The sequence below is a fragment of the Amblyomma maculatum genome, chromosome 4, assembly GCF_055883805.1.
Source record: "Amblyomma maculatum isolate TAMU_Amacu chromosome 4, ASM5588380v1, whole genome shotgun sequence".
Lineage (NCBI taxonomy): Eukaryota > Metazoa > Arthropoda > Arachnida > Ixodida > Ixodidae > Amblyomma > Amblyomma maculatum.
The window spans coordinates 86,671,065-86,691,991 of NC_139347.1; the positions used below are offsets into that span (position 1 = coordinate 86,671,065).

The 20,927-nt window shown below is 47.9% G+C and overlaps 1 protein-coding gene across 2 annotated transcripts in view; it reads left to right on the forward strand.

The window, feature by feature from the left end:
• LOC146191575 (uncharacterized) overlaps window positions 1-20,927 on the forward strand; it is a 101,867-nt gene that overhangs the window by 17,560 nt on the left and 63,380 nt on the right. For both annotated transcript variants that reach the window (XM_084602090.1, XM_084602089.1), the window contains exon 2: window positions 17,041-17,109. The gene's annotated coding sequence lies outside the window, so the exon portion shown is untranslated. The remainder of the gene's footprint in view (window positions 1-17,040; window positions 17,110-20,927) is intronic.

Here is a 20,927-nt window from a genome sequence, read left to right on the forward strand (position 1 = left end):
TGGGAGCTCGGCCACAGGCATACATGCGGGACGGAGTCCACGTGCAGCCTATTCGAAGTCGTAGGAGGAGGGATTTGTCCTTCCGTGAAAGTTTGTCAGAGAGCCGTTGGAGATGTTCACCAGCGGCAATACGACGGTCAGGATGGAATGACCTTATCGACCTTCTCAAGAGGGGTCTTGAAAAGTCAAAAGGTGTGACAGCCTCAGTGACTGGGGCGCCGTTGTCATGCGCCGCTTTGGCCAAGGCATCCGCCTCTTCATTGCCCTGGACTCCAGTATGTCCTGGAACCCAATGTAGGGCCAGTTGATACCCCGAGTCCTGAAGGGCTAGGAGACGGGCTCGGAGAATGTTCACCGAGAGGTTGGTGCCGTGGTAGATATTCAGGAGCTGCAGAGCAGATCTGGAGTCGCACAGAACATTCACAGGTCCAGGAGGGACACTGGAAGCGATGAACTGTGCGGCTAGGTGTAGACCGGCCAGCTCAGCAGCTGTTGAACTGGCAGGGAATGACAGGCGGCAGGACCTAGACTGGTCTAGCTGCGGTGCTGTCATAGCAGCAGCTGCTTGGAAGGTAGCGGGTCGAACCGAGCCATCCGTAAATAGGAGTGTAGAATCTCTACACTCCTCAAGGAGGGCTGCAGTTGTCTGCTGGAAGGCAGCTACAGGGGTGTGACGTTTGGTGTGACTTGCTTGCTGTGCATTTGTGGCGCACGCACCCCCCTCTCTCTCTCTCTTCTTGTTATTGATGGCAAGGAGGAAGGAGGAGCGAAGGGCACGTTATGTCGGGCTGCTTCTCCTCTTGCGTTTTTTTTTTTTTTTTTTTTTTTGCGCAACCATTTCAAATAGAAACGGTCGCTTAGCGAAGGCAATAAATCTGATAATGATATAGGACTGCATTTTCCACCCTCCCACTGACTGGGGGAAGGATGGACACGTAGCGCTGCAACTGAGCATCGCTCAATATGTTATCCACTAGAATATTATGCGGCCCATTTAATCAATATTAGACAAACTGTTGGCTCAGTGACTGCTTGGAGCGCCGAAAAAAAAAAGCATACTGCACGGGAACCGCTTCATTCGCTCCATGAGCAGCCCACGCGTCTAGTGCTGCAGGACTGCTGTCGGCGACTCCGCAATGCAAGGCCGAGTGCAGACCGCGGTTGTACATACGTGTATGAGTGCTTTAATACCGACTGTGCTGGTCTGGCCGTGACCCGTACTGTTAAAACAGCATGCTTTGGCCCAGCCCAGCCCCACTTAGCTTGGTGGAGGGTCACCCCGACTCTGATCGAGTGGACTGTATACCGTGGAGAATTTACGCCGGCTGCTATATATAGATTCATTCTGCCGTTAGGCGCGGTTAAGGAAATAAGGAAATAGCTGCGCTATACCGAGACAACGACGCTCTTGTCTCTGTAGCGCGGCTATTTCCTTATTTCGAATGATAAACAGACTAGCCCGATAAATTGTATTGAAACTTGGTTCGGCGAAGAGCTGTGCCGAATCTTCAGTTCAGTTCAGTTTACTTTATTCCAGTCATTTACAATGGCTGAGTTCAGTTCACTCGTTCAGTCGTGTCCGACTCTTCGTGACCCTATGGACCATGTCACGCCACGCTTTCCGGTCTCTCACTATCTTCCTAACATCACATAACTTCATCTGTAGTGCCTCGAGGATGCCATCTAACCATCGCGTTCGCTGCCTACCCCTTCTCCGGCGACCCTCAACCTTTCCCAACATCAAATCTTTCACCAGCGACTCCTCTCTTCTCATCAGATGACCAAAGTAGCTGAGCTTTAACTTTAGAATTTGACCCTCCAATGAGCAGTCAGGGTTTATGGTCGACAATATCGACTGATTTGATCTTCTGGCAGTCCAAGGAACTCTCAAGAGTCTTCGCCAGCACCACAATTCAAACGCGTCAATTCTTCGGCGGTCAGCCTTTTTCACAGTCCAACTCTCGCATCCATACATCACAACTGGAAAGACCATAGCACGAGTTATACGGATCTTGGTTGGCAGACTAATGTCTCTGCTCTTTACTAGGCTGTCAAGGCTAACCATTGCTCTCTTTCCCAGAAGCAGGCGTCTCCTAATTTCATGGTTGCAGTCTCCTTCCGAGGTAATCTTGGAGCCCAAGAACAGAAAATCTGTCACGGCTTCCACTTCTTGTCCATTGATGCTCCAGGACTTCATAGGGCAAGACGCCATGATCTTTGTCTTTTTAATGTTCAGTTTAAGCCCAAACTTCTCACTCTCTTCTTGTATGCGCATCAGAAGTCTCTTGAGTTCCACTTCACTTTCTGCCATTAAAGTGGTATCATCCGCATATCTAAGGTTGTTGATACGTTTTCCAGCAATCTTCACTCCAGCTCAAGACTCGTCCAGGCCGGCCTTCCTCAAGATGCACTCTGCATATAGGTTAAATAGGCAGGGCGACAGTATGCAGCCTTGCCTCACTCCTTTCTCGATCGGAAACCAATCAGTAAGACCATGCCCAGTTCTGACTGTGGCCTCTTGCCCTTCATACAGGTTCCTGAGGAGACAGATGAGGTGAATTGGAACTCCCATCTCTTGGAGAGCATGCCACAATCTGCTGTGATCTACGCAGTCAAACGCTTTCGCATAATCAATAAAGCAGAAGTAGATGTGTTTCTGGAACTCTCTTGCCTTTTCCGTGATCCAGCGAAGGTTAGCAATTTGGTCTCTAGTTCCTCTGCCCTTGCGATACCCAGCTTGCACGTCCGGAAGCTCCCGATCCGCATACCGCTGCAGCCTACCTAGGAGGATTTTCAATATCACCTTGCTAGCATGAGAAATAAGCGCGATCGTGCGGTAGTTGGAACAATCTTTGGCACTGCCTTTCTTTGGAATAGGGATGTAAACTGACCTCCTCCAATCCTGTGGCCACTGCAGGGTTGTCCAAATCTTCTGACATAATGTATGCAGAATGTCAACAGCGTCATGGTTGAGGTTTTGAAGCAACTCGGCTGGAGTGCCATCAATTCCGCTTGCTTTGTTCTTAGCAAGGCTGGATAAGGCCCATTCAACTTCACTCTTCAGGATGCCCGGCTCGAGATCAGTAATCACAACCGTCTTATGTTGGGTTTGCACATTCGGGTCCTTCTTGTACAGTTCTTCTGTGTATTCCTGCCACCTCTTCTTTATCTCTGAGGCTTCAGTGAGGTCCTTGCCTCGTTTGTCCTTTATCACGCCCAGCTTAGCACAGAAGCTTCCTTTGATATCTTTGATTGTCTTATACAGAGTTCTTGTGTTCCTTAATTGGCTGTTGTCCTCAACTGCTTGGCACTGAATGTTCAGGAAGGCATTCTTATCTCTCCTTGCTATTTTCTGAAAATCCGCATTGAGAACCTTGTATCTTTCTGTTTCCCCCATAACTTTTGCCATCCTCCTTTCCTCAGCTATTTGCAAAGCCTCTTCAGATAACCAGGTTGCTTTCTTGCATTTCTTTTGCTTTGGAACTACCTTAGTAGCAACTTCTTGTATTATATCACGAACATCAGTCCACATCTCTTCGGGCTCTCTGTCTTCTAGATCTAATTCTTGAAATCGATTCCTCACTTCCACAGCATATTCTAATGGAATTTGATCCAGATCATACCTGAAAGGCCTTCTAGTTTTCTGCGTTTTCCTCAATCGAAGCTTAATTTTGGCAACAAGAAGCTGATGATCGGTGCCACAATCGGCCCCAGGCCTTGTTTTTACTGCTTGTATAGCGCTTCTCCATCTCTGCCGGCAAAGAATATAATCGATCTGATTCCTGTACAGACCGTCCGGTGAAGTCCATGTGTACAGGCGCCTCTTGTGCTGTTGAAAATGAGTATTCGCTATGGTCAGGTTGTTTTCTTGACAGAACTATACTAGCCTCTGCCGAGCTTCATTTGGCTCGCCAAGATCGAACTTGCCTATAATTCCGGATATTTCTTCACTGCCGACCTTAGAATTCCAGTCTTCTATGAGAAAAACGACGTCTGATGATGGGGTGCGGTCTAAAAGGCATTGTAGGTCCGCATAAAATCTCTCAACGTCAGCTTCTTCAGCAGTAGTGGTCGGTGCATAGACTTGGATAACTGTTATGTTGAAAGGGTGACCTTGGATCCGAAGTGAAATCATTCGGTCGTTTTTGGGGTCGTACCCTAGCACTGCTTTGCCCATTCTTCTGTTTACCATGAGAGCGACCCCATTCCTTCTCTTGGATTCGTGCCCACAATAAAAGACATAATGGTCGCCAGAGTTAAATTCTCCCATTCCGGTCCACTTGAGCTCGCTGATACCCAAGATATCAATGTTCAATCTGTCCATTTCTCGCTTGACGACATCCAGTTTACCTTGCGTCATAGATCTTACATTCCATGTTGCTATGTGATATATCTCCTTGCAACATCGGACTTTCCGGTCGCTTCCCGACACATCCACTACTGAGCGTCCTTTTGGCTTTAGCCCAGCCGCTTCATTCGTCCTGGAGCTACTAGGAATCGCCCTTTGTTCATCCCCAGTAACATGTGGGACGCCTTCCAACCTGGGGGGCTCATCTTCCGACGCCATATCATTAATGGTATTGTGACTGACCATAGGGTTTTCTTGGCAGGAAATACTGGAGTGGGTTGCCATTACCTTCTCCAGTGAATCACATTTTGTCAGAACTCTCTGCCGTGACCTGTCTATCTTGGGTGGCCCTACACAGCAGAGCTCACGACTTCATCGAGTTTCGCAAGCCCCTCCGCCACGACAAGGCAGTGATCCATGAAGGGGTACAATGGCTAACAGTATCAGAAATATCTTCCTACATAGCAATTGCGGCTTGACAAAGCTCCCATCTCCCGCAGGAGTTCGACACGGCGATTGCGGATAATATCAAAAACACAAACAAGAGAAGGCATGGAAATAAAGAATGTATAAAATATTTTCAGATAGAATACAGTATAGTTTCTGCACAGTTACGCACAAAATCAAAAAGATAACAGTTTCATATCGCATGGTTACTTTGTATTTTTTGGGATCACATTCTCTTAATTGCTATGTAGGAAGATATTTCTGATACTGTTATATGAAATTGAAAGAATGAATATATTAGTGAAAGTGTGTCGCTTTAGGAATGACGGTAATGCATATTTTAACGTTTGAAGTACGTAATTTGTGCGTGGGCAGGGTACACACCAGTATTCATAGCGCCTTGAATCGCGGAGAAAAGCATTTTCCCTTAGATTAGCAAGGTCAGTTATAAATGTAATGTAATCTTATCATGTTTCGCACCGTTATAACGTGTTGAGGCCGCGCAGTGCGTCCCAATTGCGGCTTTCCTGTCCGCGGGACCCTCGCTGATCGTTGTCACCGGGTGCTTTATAATTACAATAGGGGACGAGTGCCATGCTTGCAGCGTAGTTAGATAGCCGAATCGCCAGTACCGTTCTCAGGAGGACTGGGAGGCGACCCTACTCGACTGCTCCGACCTGAAAGCCCAAAAGGCCTTGGTCAAAAGAGCAATGGCGGCAGCGGAAGCCACTGGGGTCCCGTGCTAGGGACTCCACCTAGTGTTTGTGAGGGGAAGGGCACTAAGCCTGACCCCAGAGCAACCTTCATGCAACTCTCTATTTTTATTAAACGTTTTCACTACCAACACCTCTCGAAGGCTCTGCCAGCCTTTTCGAGGAAATCTCGCGTTCTGAACTTGGTTTACACCGCTGCGCAACTCCATCTGCCGAAATTTCCTTGTTCTAGATATGAGCCAAAATCATGTCTGCCTTATAACTGCGTAGCTGTTAGTTTTAGCTCCAAGGCCAGGCCTAATTCTGCATCGCAGGTATCGCAGCCACCAATGTCCCTAAGATTGGTCGTTTGTTGATGTCGCGTTTATTGCTTTTTATTTTTAAGGGGGGGGGGGGGGGGGGGGGGAGACGGGAGCGTTGATAGGTTTCACTTCGTATTTCGCGCGTTTCAATGGGGAGTTTGTCGAATTGAAAGAGGTACTGCGCAGACAGCGATGCGTGATGCTCGCGGCGCCTACTATGTAGGGTACCTCGACGCCCGCGCCGGCCAATGGAGGCACCAGCGCGTACTACTCGCCCGCTGCAGCGCCCTGCTTCGTGCACATCTCTCCGTATACAAGCGCAACATCTGTGTGCCGACGACAACGCGAGGCGCTTTTCGCTGTTTGCACAGCATCTCATCGTTTGCCACGCCCCCCCCCCCCCCCCCCCCCCCTCCATCTCGGGGGATTGCGCTCCCGAGCTTCTCGAGAACGGAGATCTGCCGAGTGACCGGCCTGCGTGCTGGCTCCATTTGTGCGTAGCGCGTGTGGGCTTGTGTGTGGCGCCGACCTGCGAGTTATAGCCGATGAGCGTGACTTTCAATACAGGTGGCATTTGGATCGGTGTGTGCGCCTACCTCCTCTCCTTGACGTCTACGAAGAGAGAGAGTCATCGAACGAAGCGGACGGAGACCACGGAAACGTGGAACGCATGCAGAGGAATCGGCAGGCAGACACATATACGAATACGAGGTTGTTCGCAGCGGCCTGTGCATTCGCTTCCATCTTTTGTATATTCGAACCCATTGATCCGTCATCCGTACATGTCTCTCCGAGTTGTGTAACGAGACTGATTGACGTCGTTTTGCAGAGTCAAATGTTTCTTGAGTTGCGAAATTTGAGCTTTCATCTGCAGCCAAGTGACTGCCCTTTTGCCGTCATCACAGCTGCTGACACTGTCCGCACAGATCCACTACCGGACAAAAACCTTCTCTTGCTGTGTCCCTGTGTCCCTGCAAATTTCATCGCCCCACGTACTCCTCTGCCATCCTCCGATGCGCTTTCCACTCTTAGAACTCCGCTCAGCTGCGCTTCAGGTCGGCGCGTATACCCTGTAATTACTTAAATACTCTGCTCAGGAGCCTCCCCTCAAGTTAATAATAATCGGTTCAAAGGAAGGGAATTAAAGGCACGGTATCTGTCACACTTGTTTCTGTGGACACCTGAACCGCGCCGTAAGGGAAAGGAGAAAGGTGGGATTGAACGCGGAAAGAGAGAAAGAGGAGCCGTATTGGGGGGGCTTCGGAGTAATTTCGACCACCTGACATCGCACAGCACACGAACACTTCTTCGTTTCGCCTCCATCGAAACGCAGCCGTCGCGGTCGGGATCAAACCCGGGTACTCCGGCACAATAGTCGGGCGTCTTACCACTGCACCACCCTGGCGGGGCCCCCTCAAGTTCACCATCTCATATTATTCCTGCACACCCACAATTGGGGAAGCTGGGGAAAGCGAACATAAAACTAATTCGTCTTTCCGAACAGCATGAAGAATCCAGGAGAGCATTTTGGCGGGCTAGTTGGTGCATAATAGAGGTGAAGAAAAACAGCGCGAAAACGAAGACGAGACCACACAACACAGGCGCCTGTGTTGTGTGGTCTCGTCTTCGTTTTCGCGCTGTTTTTCTTCACCTCTAGCATGAAGAATGCTTCTGAATATTCAATTATCTTTCGAAAGCTACAGTTACACCTGACACTTCTTTATCTGTCGAAACTCCTTTTCAAAAATGTGCCGCCCACAAATCTAGTCTTGTAGTCCCTGGAAGCCGCAGGCTTCTAACTTTTTATTCGCCGCGGTCCTGAGGAGTGGAGAATCCCCTTCTTCTGCAGCATCTAGCGCAACTACAGGCGAGCTATCCGCTAATCGCCTACCTTTTACCACATACCGCCTGTCACTAAGATTATTTTGCACGAAAGGAAAAGAAGAGGGGAGCCAAGATACAACAATATTGCTCCGTTGGATTGGAGGATTGGAAGGGGGGGGGGGGGGGGGGTAACGAGATAAATATAGAGGTCTCGGCATTAGTAATACTGGTATACACTGATATATGGGGTTAAAAAAGGAGGGAATTACAAGTGATATACATCCTTCATGTAGCCAGTAAATGTGTCTGTGATCATTACATATACGAAGGCTGTGATCTGCTACGCTTGTAATGCTTCAAATGTAATCGAAGATTCGTCCCTGCACTGGTGGCTAAGGCCTGCTAGACGGCTGGCATCAGCGCACGGAGGGGAAGCGCACCCAGCCCCGAATTTGCCCGGCTATTGACCCCTTTATCGAGTACTCATTCGAAACAGGAGCGAGTGAACATACCAAGGCTCGCTATGACCTGAAAACAATCACACCGATTTATTGGCGAAATAGCGCTGCTTTGCTTTTGGTCGAGGTCGAATTGCGTGCTCAAAACGTGCATGATTACATGCGTAAGTGCGGCAGACAGGGTACCTGACTGCCATTCCTCGCTACCCATCACTGGCTGGCTGCTCAGTGCTGAGCTTATACGCTTGGCTAATACCTCTTCCCAGCTTATGTACGGTAATATGAAACAATGACTCTTTAATCTCTTGTACGGCCCATCTTCCCTCCCATCATCCCGTAATGCCTAACTGCAACAGGCGGAGGTATACGCTTGGCCCGACAAGTCAATTCGAACGTAACTTCCAGTCTCCTGTATCCTTACGGCACTTGCATTACGACAATCGCATTTGGGTTCGGTTTGTCGTTATAAAACAGTGAGCGTTTTTCTTGTGTAACGAGGGGTGTTCGAAAAGTATTGCCGTTCTTCTTCCCCCTCTAGTACCGTTTCCTTTCAAAATGAATGAAATTCACAAATGTTACAGAAATATATCTGTAAGACTTGTAACAATTTCCCGCGAAATCTCTGTCGAATTATTGGGCTTCACGTAACTCATAAAGCAATGCATGCATGCCCTTTACGCAGAAGGATTTTTCTTTCGTGCGCCCAGCACGGGCAGCTATACGCCCGTCCCCACAGCAGCCTGAAAACAAAAGAAGCGAAGGCCATATTTTGGCTGCACGTCCCCGTATCCTCCTTGCGCGTCCTGGCTTGGGACCGTCTAGTTTTTATTGTTCAGAATGACGAGAACACCGTTCGCACCGTATACGGACATGGCTGCTGAAAAATGAAAAAGCTACTACAGAAAGGGGGAAAAAAAAAAAGAAAAGCTACTACACCACCGGCGCTCGTCGGCGCCTGACGCGGCCGAAAGAAGGGTGGACTATGGAGCAACGTTAAACGCCTGAGGCCCTGAGCGCGTCGCTTGCTCGGTAGCCTTTTTTAGCTGACATGAATGGCCGACCGCGGAGATGTGCAGTGCAGCATCTAATCGCGGACGGGCGCTGGACTCAAGAACTTACTTCTTTATTTTATACCTTTTGTGTACCTGTACCCTGTCTTTTTTCTCTGTCGTTCACCGCTCCGGTCTCCCCCCCCCCTCCCCCCCCCCCCCCCCCCCCCCCCCCCCCCTCTCCCTCTTTCGGCCCGTTTATTTCCTCCACCGCAGTGCAGGTGATTCCGTTGTTTGCGATAGCGGATACCGCGGCCGGCAAAACTATTTTTGCTTTCTTTTTAATTCGATTATAAGGAACGATTTAGTACTACCACTACTGCTACTACTAATATACTGCAGAGGATGTATGCATGCGCCCTGTTCGCCGGTTGCCTAAAGCCAAACAAGTGGAGCGAGTTTTCACTGAAAATTATTATACGTCCTGGAGATACACGTCAATATTCTCCGTAAGTTTAATAAAATTTCATTAAACAGTTTTTACAAAAAAAAAAAAGAAAACGAGATTAATTATTTTACCCCGCTTGCAGCTTATGTAGGCTGTACAAGGCTGCTACAAAAGTAGTTGCTGCATGCGGCTATGGCCCACACTGCAGCGCATTGTAAATGGTCAACTCTAAAAATACGCGCGCACTTTTCCCGCGTATCTTTCTTACCTCTCAGTTGTTTCTCGGTAACTCGAAAAAAGAAAAAAGAAAAAAGCTTCCTTTGTTATTGGCATTATTTGTTTAGTCAGCGCGCAGCTTCGTTGTGAGAGCGCAAAACTGTACCGCGAACGTGACGCCTAGAGAGCCGAGTGCACATGTACACACTCGTGATACCGCCCGCGCATCCCCAAACTTTCAGGCCGCTGTTATTCTTGGCCGTTTTTCCTCGCCTCTTTTCGACTTGATTTGCGTTCCGGCCGTGGCCCCGTTGCCGGGATTCTCCACTTATTTTTCTCGGTCCTGCCGCATCGCACAGGACTGCCCCAGGCGGCCTCGAGACTCTTTTCGTGCTTTTTTTTTTGCTTTTCTATTCGCACATGATTCGCATGTTAGTTTATTCCGGCTCGCTACGTTGCACTGCATGGCAACCTCACAAACCTGTGCCGGCGTGCGTTCTGCAGACCTGCAAGAAAGAACGCTGCAGAGCGGACAGGTGATGTATGGAGCATTAGCGCTTCGGTGGCTACGCATACAGGGCTCTTCACTTTGCGGCTTGCTTTCGCGGGCCCTGTTCGTGCGCGCGTGTGCAGCGGTTTGAAAAGCTTTCGGCTAGCATCGTCGATGTCAAGGAATATGTATAATGTGTGTGTGTGTGTGTGTGTGTGTGTGTGTGTGTGTGTGTGTGTGTGTGTGTGTGTGTGTGTGTGTGTGTGTGTGTGTGTGTGTGTGTGTGTGTGTGTGTGTGTGTGTGTGTGTGTGTGTGTGTGTGTGTGTGTGTGTGTGTGTGTGTTGTGTTGTGTTGTGTTGTGTTGTGTTGTGTTGTGTTGTGTTGTGTTGTGTTGTGTTGTGTTGTGTTGTGTTGTGTTGTGTTGTGTTGTGTTGTGTTGTGTTGTGTTGTTGTGTTGGGTTGGGTTTTATGGCACATAGGCAACTAAGGCCATCATGCGCCAAACTCAGGGTAAAGCAGTTCTTGTTAAAAATAACTCAGAGTTTGTTTATTAGCTTTACTTCTTTTAAAAAATGAAAAATAGAAGAAATTTCGACAATGGCAGTCTCTCCTAGCAAAAGACTTGGATGAAATGGAATGTGTTTATTATAGAAACACATAAAATGTTTCCTTCTGATTTCCTCATATTTCGTGCATGATATTAAAATATGGTTTACTGTCAGTCGTACATTGCATGTCTCACATGTGGGTTTTTCTTGTCCGAGGAGTATGAAGTTGCGTGGGAGGTACGTGTATGTCCAATGCGAAGGCGACACAAGATCACTTCAAAAAAGCGCTCTTCATGAATCATGACTCGATGACTTCCATTTGAACAATAGGCTTTACTAAGTGTAGCTTGCTATTTATTTCATTATCCCATGAAGCCTGCCATTTAGCTCTTAGTTTAGTCATTATAAATTTTGTAGTCTTTACGGGGTATGTTGACGTGATTTATTTCAATGTTATGTGCGCGTGATGCACATTCGTCCGCTTTTTCATTCCCCTTGATCCCCACCTGGCTGGGGACCCAGCATATATTTATAATCTGTCCTTTTTTATCGGCTTTTACGACATTGTGTATGTATGTATGTATGTATGTATGTATGTATGTATGTATGTATGTATGTATGTATGTATGTATGTATGTATGTATGTATGTATGTATGTATGTATGTATGTATGTATGTATGTATGTATGTATGTATGTATGTATGTATGTATGTATGTATGTATGTATGTATGTATGTATGTATGTATGTATGTATGTATGTATGTATGTATGTATGTATGTATGTATGTATGTATGTATGTATGTATGTATGTATGTATGTATGTATGTATGTATGTATGTATGTATGTATGTATGTACGTACGTACGTATGTATGTATGTACTGCTGTCCATTCTCTACATTCACTGCCTGTGGTTTGGCAGAAACGGCGTTTCTAGACATTTCCTTTGTCAACGTCTCTTCGCTGGTCGTTCAAAAGGCGCGTGGCTGTTCCCGGCTTTCCGCTACGACGTTATACTTTTGCTCACGCATAAAGATGCTCACAGACCTGTATTTTCCTTACACAGTAGCTGTGGCATCCTGTCCAGTAAAAATTGGTCGGAAGCTATTTTGTTATAGACAGTTGATCCCGTTACCCTTGCCCATATGCCAGCATCGTTGCCAATGGGCGTCACAGTGGCTTTATATCTGTGCGCGCATCTTTAATTCTGTGTAGTGTTTAAAGAAAGGTTAAATGGTGACGAACTTCTAGGCTTCCACATAACTGCAGCGCGAAAAAAAAAAAAGAAAGAAAAGAAAACGAGCACAAGGAAGCAAAACCGCGCTGCAGTTATGTAGAATTAAAGTAACCAACTTTCCCAAAGGCTTGTTTTACTAAAGAAGTAAATATATTTTCTGAGCGTTAGAAACTAAATGCTAGTGCTAAATATATTTCGTTCGCAAACGCTCAACCCAATGCGTCTACGTAGGCCTTTCAATAGGCCAGATCCTTGGATCTCGAACACGTGAGCTCTTTACTACAAGCCAGCGCTTTCCATCTGTATACATACATACAGTGAGCCAGCTGTATTTTCATACCATTACTTGCTCAAGCGCCTGCTCCCCGCAATATCTTCATTTCCCCTGGTGCTTGCATTTGAAAAAGCCGCGCGCAGCTTTAACGCAGATGTTTGAGAGAGACACGGCGGAGACGACCTGTCTCTATTATACGCAAATAGCAATTGTTGCTCGCACGTTCGTAGGCGTAGCAGTTGATGCGTTTCCCAAATGGTCAACTACCAGCGTAGTAATCGAATATGTATGGCCGCAATCCCTCGTCCTTCGCTTTCTATCCCATAACCACGTTTCGTCTACCTTAGTCTTCAGTTTTTTCACCGGTGTGTCTGTGTTCTCTAAAGTGCCGGTGGATGGTCATTGCTTGTAGCATCTGGGTCACGGCTTAAGATTGAATTTTCAAGGAGCGATGACCACAGAAAGACTGGCCCATTTGCGGCGCTCAACGAGTTTCTTTATTTGGAACATGGTTTCGCGGCTCTCTCTTTTTTTTTTTTTTTTTTTTTTGCATTGCGAAACAACGGTCGTCTTCCTATGATCAAGGAAGAAAGGATTTGTTATTGTTGTTGTTTTCCTATTCAATGCGGGCTTGAGTCATAAAGCCCTAAGTTGCCCGCCAGCGCCCAATTGTTGCCGGCACTGCAGATTTCACGGCGCACTCGCGTCGCTATCCAGGAACAGAGTGAGAGAGAAATGAGACTACCTCTCTCTCTCTCGCGCGCGCTCTCTGCGCGTCCGAAGCGAAGGTGAGCGTCGTCCGTCCGCGCCGTGACAGGCTGTGTTTTCGGCTCGTCTCCTCCGCTGCGCTGGACGTCTCGGACCCGCCCGACGCAATCCAGCCGGCCGGCCTGTCGGCGTCCGACGCTCGCCGCAGATGATGCGTGCTCTCCTTCTTCCAGATTGCTGGAACACATAGAGAGCTAGGGGTAGGTGGAAGGGGGATGGGGGCGTTTCCTTTGAGAGCGGTACGTTGACCTTCCGAGAGCGCGCGCGCGCGCTCTGGGGACGACGCAACAAAAGTGTGGCGGCGGCTCGCATTCCTGGACCCCGCGGGCTCCGTCGTCTCCATACACGAGCACAAGGCCTACCCCCCCCCCCCCCCCCCCCGCCTTTCCTTCAATAACAACCGCCCACCATTCCCCCTCCGCCTCCTCCGTCGTATAGAAGGGCATGCTCCAGGTAGGCAGCAGCAGCGGCGGCAGCGAAGCTGGCGGGCTCATGGAGATGGGGAGGCAGTGCCCCGAACCGGTCTCGGATTTTCAGCTGACCCATTGTGGTCCTTTGACTGGATGGGGAAGAAGTTTGCCGCCCTCATCATCCCACCGGCATCGTTTGTGTTGCTCCTGCTCCCATTGTGCACGCCTCCCACTTTTTCTCCTTGTCGGCCCCCCTTCGGTGAGCTTTTCGGAGAGCCCTGCCGCCAGAGTTCGTTTCACTTTTCACCTGCGCCGCAAGAGAGACCAGCGGAGAGCGACCCCGTGACGTCACCTCCGCCTGACGTTGCGCGAACCCGCCGACGGACAGACAGAAGAAGCCGTAACGAAGCGCATTGTGCGAGTGCTTTTCGCGAGGTACTGTACACTGTGTCCGGTGCTCCACAGGTTTCCCTCTTGTTGTAGCCTTCTCGCTTAAAGCCCCTCGCGAACGGGGCGGGGTGGAGGGAGTGTATAGGAGGATGAAAGCTATCGCGAAGGATGACCTTCCACTGCGGAGCAGCTGTTGTGTTGAAGCGCTGCAGGACCAACCATTACATTGCGGGGACTGTGAGGTGGCGCGAGTAGTGCTTCGCTCTATAGGCACCCTATTCGCTCCTGTGCTGCGATCGCTCTCCCGCATGGATGTGGCTTGATAGACTGGATACACCATGTGCGCGGGAATGGGCACGAACAGACGAACTGTCGAACTAAAACGCACTCACAAGAATCACAACCACGCGTTCGGGCTGCGGATTTTACCGGAAAGGAAACAGTAAATAAAGACGAAGAGAAAAAGAACCTGTCGTATCACGGAGACCATGCTTCCAGCACTCTGTTTTTTTTTTTTTTGTTTATTGCCTGGTCTTAACAGATTACATTTCACTAAAACAAAATCAGCAAAAATCACGCAAAGCGGTATTTAAATACGACACACAAATTTACGCATACACAACAATGGCTTTAGTCTCGAGAGCCACTCGAGAGGTTCTGCAGCAGCATTCTGAATTGCCAAAAACCTGTCCACCTGGCCCGAAAATAAATTCGGGCAGGCCGTGCGTCTGTATCACAGTGGTAACCAGCCATTCTTGAGCGCCATATACAGTGGTAGCCCATGAGTATAGTTAAATCAGATGGTACCTTTACCTTATCCTCACTATACGTATAAGTACCCGATACCGCACGGGCCTAGCGGAAAATCTTTGATTAACGTTCTTTTGCCGCGTTTGGTTGCTTTCAGTAACGCTGGCTAGGGCGGTCCTTTTGAAATTTCGTGGAAAACGAGAAAGATGATGCAGGGCGTTCGGTGGCCGAATTTCTCGACGTGCGAACATTGCTGCTACACTTATTCGTCGAAGCCGCTTTAGTAGTAAGGTGACATTGCGAAAAAAAAAAATGAAAACAAGCTGAAATAAAAAAAAATTACCCCAAGTACGCTTAACAATAGCATGACCGGAGGCACGAACAACATCACAGCAATAAAAAAATATCTAAGGAGGTGTCATGCCGGACGCTATGGGAGGGGACGCCTTTCCCTTGTAGGAGAGATCTTTGCGAGCCTTTAATGGTGTCGCACGAAAGCGCATAATGATCGGGCGCGAGGAGACATAAGGCAATGCGGCCGAATGGGAACGGGGGAGTGGTTGGAGAAAATTATAGCGCGCAAGGCGATAATGTCTGTTGCACGTCTGCGCACTGCTTCCAGGCACAGGAAAGAGAAAAAAAATATCGGCAGCATACAGCCCACGGTGTCCCCATACTGCCCCGCCTTCCCCTGAGTTCGCCTGCTCCTGTCCATTTCTTTTGCTGGCTGTGCAACGAGTCGTTTACAAGGTGGCCGATGGTCTTCCAAAGCGCACCGCTGCCTCTTCTGGCGTCGTTAGGCGAGGGGTGGAGAGATCTCTGTTCCCGCCGCGCGAGCAGAGGCGTATGCCAGTCTAGAATAGAAGCTTCCAGTCTCACGCATCCTGAAGCCGTCACTATGCACGACTCGAGAGCGTCAGGCTGTTTTTTTTTTTTTTTTTTTAATTTATGATAGCGTATCGTTTGTTTGTTTATGTTTGTTTGTTTCACTCGCACTCGAGCGTGATAGGGTGGTGCATTTTTAATGCCGAGTCATTTGTGCACACCAGCACAAATTACTCATCAGCAAGTAGCGCCCGTGGCTACAGTGGAGGGATGGTAAACCCTCCATCGGGTAAGGGAAAAACAAAATGGGAGCGGCCGAATGGAGGGAAACTGATATATGCGAGCATAGTCCTTCGGTGCTTTGATGTGAGCTTGCGTCGTATGCTTGAGTGGAATCATTTCTATTTCTTGTACGGAAGGCGTTTACGCTTTAGCATAGCCCCCTATGGCTTTAGCAACGCACTCCGCTGTCCTTTTCACTCTTATTTGATTAAAGATGTATGTAGGAGGTGGCACACTCAGGTGTATCCGGCAGATTCTCTTGTTATTGAATGGAGGAAGTATTGATAAAAAAATAGAGAGTGAACAAAACTGGAAAACGAATATTATGGAAATTAATAAAGCACTATATATATATATAGCTGAAAGTCTACGAGTCTAAGGCAAACGTTGGACTTTTTTTTTTTGTTATGTTCGCTGGTATCTGACAAGGATAAAGAATATATATATATATATATGTGTGTGTGTGTGTGTGTGTGTGTGTGCGTGTGCGTGTGCGTGTGCGTGTGCGTGTGCGTGTGCGTGTGCGTGCGCGTGCGTGCGTGTGCGTGTGTGTGTGTGTGTGTGTGTGTGTGTGTGTGTGTGTGTGTGTGTGTGTGTGTGTGTGTGTGTGTGTGTGTGTGTGTGTGTGTGTGTGTGTGTGTGTGTGTGTGTGTGTGTGTGTGTGTGTGTGTGTGTGTGTGTGTGTGTAGTGTATCTATTTTTAGAAATGGGCGGCTTCAGCTTGCAGGGGTCACATTGAGAAACAGCAACACAAACTGAAGCAGGCTTTTGTCATTCAGAAGACGTATTTGGACTTATTATGATGATGTTTATGATAATTTATATGATGATGATGCAGTGTACATAGGACTCTCCTGGGTATAAACGAAGTCGGCACGAATGTCTTAGTGCGCCACACTGCTAGCGCTGTCACATGAAAGTTATTTAGGTGAAAAGGGGCGTGGTCCAAAGCGTGCCGCGTGTCGTCATATAACCACAAAACGGCCTGCGCCATGCGCACCTTTGACTCGGCACTGTCAAGTGGAAAAGCGATTGAAATACACTTCTGCTGCTTTTTCTTCCCAAAAACTTTTAGGGACATACTTTTTCTTCCCAAAAAGCGTGTCGCGGGACTTAATTTTCATCCGTTTCCCACGGCGCGACATTGCAGGACCTTGCGACAGTGGTCCGTCATGTCGCTCGAGCGCGGCACACGGGGTACTGCCGACGGTCAGTCAGAGACGTGCGTGCGACCTCTTGTGGAGGTCGCGCTAGTCCTTTATACGTGCCTTTTAACGTCCGCAGTGAATGAGTGATGGTCATTCCCTTCGCGTCGCAGGTCGGGCTGCCGGCTGCCGTGGAAGGACGCGCTCTGCTGCCAGTCATGTCTGCCTCCGGCACGGGTTAGGTGAGTGTACTTGTGCCTCGCCTGGACTCCTGCTGCTCTTTCACTCCTAGGGTCACGCACACGAAGGCGGGTGGACTGCACGTCAGCGGCTTCTCGTACTAGCGGAAGCATGTCTTCGCTAATTTTCTGACGTTCTGTTCGTAGTGTCTGTAGTGGATATAGCCAGGGCCCCATGGTCAGTAAACTTGAAGCGAATTCTTCACAGCGCAAGGTCACATGACCCATAGGTGACGCGACACATGGGCGACGTGACTATCGCGCCTGTTAGCCGTTAAATGTCATTGAGTTGCACGACCCCGTAAATGGACGCAGAGGAAAACTGCATCGGTGATTTTTTCTTTTTTTTAATCGAATGATCGCATCATGCGACTCTTTTTCCCTCCGTTGTCCGTTGTCCGGCACCGAATGGCGAACTTCATCATTAGCCAGACCATACTGCGGGGCAAAGGCTTCTCCCATAATCCTCCAGTTAACCCGATCCTGTGTCAGATGACCCCCAACTAATCCTTGCTGTTTTCCTTATCTCATTAAACCACTTTACTGATATCTACATTCTCTTGGGATCCAGTCGGTTACCCATAACGAACGTTGATTATCTTGCAATCGCACTACTCACTATACACTCTGTCAATGCCCATTTCTTCTTGATTTCGGCTGGGATGTCATTAACTCGCGTTTTTGTCATGACCAACGCGAAATTTGGAGGTCGTCGGTTCGAATCCCGCCGACGACATTTATTTGTTTATTCTTCTACGTTCTAGCCAGTCATTTCCACGATTAATTATTCTTTCACTTTGATCAAAAATCACTTCCATAACGCTTTCCTTTACGTCATTGGCTGTTTACGTCTTCTTTAACAAGGCAATGCCATTATCAAATCGCAATGACCAAGATATCTACCATTAACACTTGTCCCTAACTGTTACCAATCCAGGACTGAGAGTGATTCCTGTCAGAAAGCGGTGAAAGGTACCAAAAATACCGCGCTTCATTGCCTATAACGCCTTTGATGATAGGGATTTGTTTCTTTGTTCATAGAGCACCATATATCGGTTTCTGTGTAACCACTACAAATATCTTCCAGTACCTTCAAATATGACGCACCTACAATCTGGCTCCGTTATATCTGCACTACTGCTGAGGTTTCGACTTAATCAACTTTGAAAAGCAATATTTTCAAATGCTTTCTCGTAATCAGTTAAATGCTTTTTCGTAATTTATGAATGTTATGTATGGGGATTGGTTATATTTCGGGCATGTTTTTACCACCTGGTTAACAGTTGCATACGATTTATTTTCGAGTATCCTTTATGAAAGCCTGCGTGGTCCTTAATTTGGTTGATTGAATATTGATGTTGTCCTGATTCGGTTATCTATTATGTCAGTACATACTTAAATACACTGTGCGTAACATATAGCAAAGTGATCGGCCTGTAATTTTTAAAGTTCTCGATACCCATCTTCTTTATAGATATTGTTAGCGTTCTCCCAAGAATCCGGTACGCTCGAGGTCATAAAACGTTGCCTATAAAGGGTGCCCAGTTTTCCTACCATCTCCCCGTCGCCTTTCAACAGACCTGCAGTTACCTGATCCTCCCTCCTGATTTCGCTTTTTTTTTTATTGCTTCGGAGGCGTTCTTTACTTTGTTCTTCATTATCGGATGAATGCCTAATTGATCTTCACTACTGCTGCTCTCGTTATCGTCCTGATTACTTCGACTACTGTGAAATCAATGCAGAACTAGGCATACGTTAGCTTCCTTATCCATACTTGCCCGATATCTCTCCGCGTCCATGCATTATTTTTGTTTTTGCCCATGCCTAGTTAGTTTCCTCTTCACCCCTTTCAAGCTACCTCTGTTATTTAAATGAGCGTAATGGATTGAGTGCATATTAAATACCTCCTTATGTGTGATATTTTGCGATTGTTGACTAGCTTTGATAGATATGTCAGTTATATCCTCTCTGTTGGATTTAGGGTTTCCATGCTTTGACGTTGCTTAATGATATATTTCGTCTTCTCGGAATGTTTACCGGTGTCTGTTTAACTGTCCTACCGCCAACTCCTCGTGATGACTCCGTGGTAAAATCTGAGATTAACATTCTTTGTTTTTTACACTATAAGGTCGTCCTCCTCGCTTAAAGTCGAATACCTGTTCTGCAGCGGGACACTGAATTCCTCTACTTTCCCTCTTGCCGCTAACTTGTTGATGGGCTTATTTCTTATCGATGTTTTCCATTCCATCTTCCTTTCTGGGCTAATTCGAGACCACACTGTTCTATAATAGCTATACATCTCACGTTCCATCCTGCACTATGCCACGGTTAGCGCAAAGTAGGAAAACTTATGTCGTTTTTAGTCTTTCCGCTCAAACTGCAGCAGCCCCCCCCCCCCCCCCCCCTCCTCTCCTATTACTCCCCAGCAATGACCTCGCGATCCCAAGGTCGAAAATGGCATCCTGATTACCGTTGGGAACGTTAGGAAGTGGATGGCAATGTGTATTCTATATATTCCAAGCCTCAGCGATGTGCAGTGAAAATCTTATAACGTTTCCATATTTAGCCTCAGAAAATGACGGGTGGTAGCGATTCCTGTATATTTTTTCTGCCTCTTGCTGCATGGGAAAAGAGCTGCGCTTTCAGAGGTAGTAGACCCTTCGTTATTATTAAGCGGTCGTCAATCGTTGCAGGCTGCTCAGTGTCCCCCTAAATACCTTGCGCAAGACTATGACCTCCAGGACATCGTTTACTGTCAGACGCATTACGCAAACGCCTATCGCCCTCTTTTTTTTTTTTTTTCCTCTTTCTGAAGTTTGCGGATTTGTGAACTTCAGTCACTGTCTACACTTGCTCGGTGTGAGACAAACCAAGCGCAGTCATAATTAGATCGAGACCGAACGGAAAAGTTAACTTACGATTGCATTGAAATGTGTATATCTATAAAACAGAAAAGCGATATAGGCACCACTCTTCGCCGGAGTAATATGGCGGACACTGGTCTGGAGTCGAAACGTAGTCCCTTGTTAATGGTATGTTGTAAAGCCCACGTCGAGAGCAGAAAATAAAGGCGAGAGCTAGCCATCAAAACAACGAAGTGGCACGCGCTTCCACCTCGTCCCTCTCGCCTGGCCTGCCGCCGACATGCATGTGCAGCCATCGGCTTGCTTTGTCTCAACTCTCAGCCTCGGGTGTCTTTTCGCCGCCCTCAATGCTTGCTCGGTCGTTTATTTCGAATGTTAACGATGGGAAGTGTGCGCTGCATGGGACTGGGGAGACAAAAGCGAACAGCACACGAGCACGGATTCCGGCCTCGGTTTGATGCCTCGCTGTGTATACAGAGGAGAGAGAGATAAGACAATGTTTGCTGGGGTCGTGATGGGTGGCCGCGTAAAAAGGCATCGCCTCCCTCTTGCGCGGGGTGAGACAAAAGGACGGCAAGCGGAGTCCGGAAGTGGACGCCAGAGAGACACGCTCCGAGGGCGCTCTCCTCTGGCAACGCGCGAGACCATTAGGGAGTTTTAGAATAGGGGGACCCAAGGCTTGGGGCCCCCAAGGAAATAGCGTGCGGCGGCGCAACGTGCTAGCCGAGCGGCGAGTTTTAGAATAGGGGTTTTCCCGACGCAGCGGAGCCGGGCTTGCGTTCGTCGACTGCAGCGCCACGACGGTAAACCAAGAAAAAGCATTTAAATATATAAGAGCCAAAAACGCTATTTTGTTCATCAAAAAGTGCTACTATTGCACAAAACTGTATTAAAACTACCAGTTATATAAACTGTTTTTGTCATACAAGACGAAATCGGCCAATTGTCAATCCAGGC